This window comes from Dendroctonus ponderosae, unplaced genomic scaffold, assembly GCF_020466585.1.
Source record: "Dendroctonus ponderosae isolate FM_Combo_2020 unplaced genomic scaffold, Dpon_F_20191213v2 Dpon_F_20191213_1, whole genome shotgun sequence".
Lineage (NCBI taxonomy): Eukaryota > Metazoa > Arthropoda > Insecta > Coleoptera > Curculionidae > Dendroctonus > Dendroctonus ponderosae.
Genome location: NW_026017110.1, coordinates 44,792,673 through 44,797,022, shown reverse-complemented (window position 1 = coordinate 44,797,022; position 4,350 = coordinate 44,792,673). Strand labels below are relative to the sequence as shown.

Sequence of the window (4,350 nt, the reverse complement as noted above, 5' to 3'; positions counted from 1 at the left end):
ACAGGTAGCAAACGGCGTAAGCTGTAAGTGAGGTTATGTAGAGATAGTAGTAATCACAGATCACAGCGGTACTCTGTAATCTGTGGTAGCAATTACCACGCACATAGAAGTAAGGTGTAAATTAATAAGATGCCCATGCTAGCATGCAGAGAATGCGATGCTATGGCATACGGATGCCGGAGCTGACAAATTCTTAGAGAGGACTACAAGTTTTAAAGGATAACTCCCGAAAGCTCGTAGTACCAAAAAGGGGTTTTTTTAGTTTGTAAGAATCCAACACTACCCAGGGTTCGGAACACTGGGTGTCTTCGCGAAGATTTTTATTTCTCCAGCCGCCGGGCAAACAAAAAAAAATGGTTTGTATCATGCACAGATCACAGAATAACCTCTGTGATCTGTGGTATCATGCAGCTGTTCGCCCGTCAGTGCAGTGAAATTGAACATGCGCAGTGTTTGCCGCATGGGTGGCGATTTATCCGATCCTGAAATTTAACCGGAGTAACCCGAGCTTAGCTGACTGTCGGAATTGGCGCGCATTTTAAACCTCTTTGACAATGAATGCAACCAGCTGGATCAAATATGGTTTCTCTATGGATGTATATGAATGAGGGCGACGGTTAATTTGAATTATGAAAAGGATCGGAACAGTACTAAAGATTTCATTTAAATTTAAATTAAATAGTTACAATTAAAAATTTATTTACATGGAAAATAGTAGAAAACTAATAAAATACTATGCATTAGTATACATATATACCGCCCAAAACTAGTGTTCTAGTGATCTGGGCTGTGTGGGACTCCACTTTTTTTTTTGTTTGCCCGGTTGCTGGAGGAAAAAAAGCAGTAGAGTAAAGAGTAGTGTTGGATTCTTACCAACTAAAGAAACACAATTTTAGAACTAGGAGTTTTTTGGAGTCCTCCTTTAAAACTTGTAGTCATCTCTAAGAATGTGTCAGCTCCGGCATCCGTATGCCATAACATCGCATTCTCTCTATATTAGCCGCTTGCTAGCATAGGCATTTTACTAATTTAACATGTTAAAAGCTATCGCAAACTTTTTTTGGGTATTTCGCCGCAAATGTTTGTCTGAAAAAGACATAATTTTCTCACGTTCTTTAAATACATATTGATAAAAAGTGCTCGTATCTGTGATCAAGTACTATTACCTAGAGGGTATCCTGCAACACACTTAGGATCAAGCTATAAGAGAAAATTCCAATTAGTAAAAAAATAATTTTATAAAAGTACTTTGACATTTCGATAGCTATTTTCTGATAGCGGTATCAAAAGAACCTAAATGAACCTAAAAAGGAGTATATTACTAAAATGTCTAATAATATAAAGATAATACAAATATGTGGAAATTCACTCTGATGTTTCGTTTTTATAAATTAAATGTTTAAAACTACTTATCCCTATATGCTACTTTGCTATACCAGTACAAACACTATAACACTACTGAGTGGACAGTCTCACTTTCTGCCCACCAAAATATTCTATTGAAATTTTCAGCACCGCCTATTTTATCATACTACCTATTTCTTTCTGGGATAAAATTCTTGAGTCTCCATCTTGCGCTTTCTTGACTCTCTTCGTCTTACATATTTCTCCACTATCTAGAATATAAAATGTTTTGTGAAATGTTGCACAAGTTAATAGATAAAAAAACCAATCTAATTAACGAACCTCATTTAGTTCAAGTATTTCATCATCATTGTCATTGTTTATGTTTTCTGTTAATTCCCGTAAACGTAACTTAAGGTTTGTTGTCGCCATTTCCACTTTCATTTTTTTCACTACTTCAGAGTTCAATAATGAACTGAACTCTGAACCAATTTTCGTCTTGCATTCTTCAATAAATTCCTGAGCCTCTTCTTCCTGCTCCTTTTTGATCGTCGAAGTTTGACCTGATACCTACTGTAGTACATCGTCTAAAACAGAATTAGTGCCTCCGACCCTTTCAAACATACATGCATGTATATTCATCCAAGTTTATAAAAAGTATATCCTAGGTATGTACATATATGTACATATTGGGTATATGTGCAGATGAACATGCCAGGTATGTACATATTGTGTATATGTGCAGGTGAATATACCTAGTATGTTCAAAACAAATATTTCGGTAATATACATGAATGTATATCAACGGTATATCCCAAATTGGTTGAATATAAATTTTGCGTGCCCGCAGCAAAAAAGTAAGGGCGTGTAAAAGTAAATCTTCTTACTACTAAAACCTGAGACCTTTATGAAATACTGAAAATATGGTGTTTTGATTATCAAATTAACAAAATTTATCGAAAATAAATTTTGCGTACCCGCAGCAGAAAAGTAAGGGCACGTACAAGTACAAGAGTTACTTGAACATTATTTATTCAGAATTTTTTTACAAATTTCTTACTGCTAACTTATCTACGAGTCTTAATTCTAACATCTTTAGAGTGTTTTACACTCTGTGCACGCTGACATCCCTGACTTAATCTACCTTAACCTAATGTGGGCACATTAGGTTAAGACCCTAAGTTTAGACCTAAATCTAATACAACTTCTCTTGCTACCTAAGCTAACTTACAGCTAGTCCTGGTCCTCTAGGGACTCCATGGGGGATGTGGTCTACAAGTAAGGGCACGTGCAAGTACAAGAGTTTATATGAACTTTTCTTTTTAAATGCGTCAACGTTATAATTTTATTGGGCAATATTAATAAAATTTCTATATTACTCAAATAAATTTATCTAAAGCTAACAGTTCCCACCCTGTGAAATTCAAACAATTAAAATGCATATAATAAATTCAAATTACCCGCTTAGTGTGTACACGGATTACATCCGGCTATAACGTGACATTCGAGAGTGACAATGAGAGCGGACCAATGAGAATCATCTTTCACGCAGTGCTGCTTGGCGGTAACGCCAAACCTCTCAGAATTTCTGAAAAGCTGCAAAGCTTATAATTGATTGGTTATTGGCATAAACAAATTATTATGTGCTATTACACAAATCTTGATTTTTTAAATTACCTATACGAATGTAGATTTGTTATTTACTACAATACGCAGCAAGACAAAATTTAGATATATACCATATTTAGATAATATCGGTTTATCAGTGATGTCATATCCGGGGTGTGACAATTCAGCAATTTTCCATGTTTATCTCAGGTTACGTGCATTACGTGTTTTTCGAAAACTTGAGAATATTGAAAATCCATATAATCGATGCGAAAAATAAATATGACTCAAAATATAAAAACCGTGCTTGTGCCTCAGTGTTATGATGTGACGGAAATTACGGTATAATTATGGCTTAAAACCCCGCAAACATCTAAAGGTACGTTGGTGTTTAAATTAAATACATTTGATTATTTTATTATTTCTTGTTGTAAACATACAGGTGATACCGCTGTTCTGGACTTGAAGCATTGAAGACGCTAGGAATCACGTGAGAAAACCACACACGAAAAATGTTCGCATAAGATATGGCAAAAATGTATAGGTATGTTGGTGTTTAAATTAAATACATTTGATTATTTTATTATTTCGTGTTCTATACTACAGGTAATGTCGCTTTTGTGGACTTGAAGCATTGAAGATGCTCGGGAACACCAGATCTCCAGATCCAGTGAGAAAACCACACACGAAAAATTTTCGCATTAGAGACAAGTAAGGTTGTCTGAACCTAATTATTCTTCTATTAATGTAAAACTATTATCCGTAATTTTTTATTTTTACCAATTTGATTTTGGTTGATTTCTTTTTTGCGAAAAGCATGTTTTCTTGGATCGAAGGAAAGCAACAAAAGTAAAATGAAAGTAATATATCAATGCAAATTGCTATATCTAACTGTATTTCTACACAATAGAATAATCTGTGGATGAACGAAAATCTCTTCTATCAATGTAAAACTATTAACTGTATTTTGTTGTTGTGTAATGTTATGTACCATGCCTTGATGACATGATTATTCCGTTAATTCTGGGTTCTCACGTACGCATCTGATTACCTAAACAACATTCGAACCCGATCTAGCTATAAATAACCTAATAGCGTCTTGATGTTACAGCAAACAAAGTGGTTGAGCTTATTTTTCCTTTTTTGCGCTTAGAAGCTTTCATGAATCGATGAGCGTTTATCTAAATAAGATTGTCCGACACCATCTGTGGAAGTGGTGATAATTCTTTCAACTAGTCATCCTAAAGTGACCATTTCATTATTTAAGTATATTTTTCTTCTAGGATTCTGGATAAACAAAAACGTCATCGAATTTTGATATAAAAGACCGTCTGATTTGTCCCCAAATAAGACACTCTACAAACTTCAGTCGAGACACATCGCGGTCGTGCATTTTAC

The 4,350-nt window shown here is 34.7% G+C and overlaps 1 long non-coding RNA gene across 1 annotated transcript; it reads left to right on the top strand.

The window, feature by feature from the left end:
- The first annotated feature begins 2,368 nt into the window (after window positions 1-2,368).
- LOC125504819 lies at window positions 2,369-4,344 on the top strand. Its single transcript, XR_007281720.1, has 4 exons — window positions 2,369-3,331; window positions 3,395-3,496; window positions 3,559-3,663; window positions 4,236-4,344. It is a non-coding gene; the product is annotated as an uncharacterized LOC125504819 (long non-coding RNA).
- Window positions 4,345-4,350: the final 6 nt, after the last annotated feature.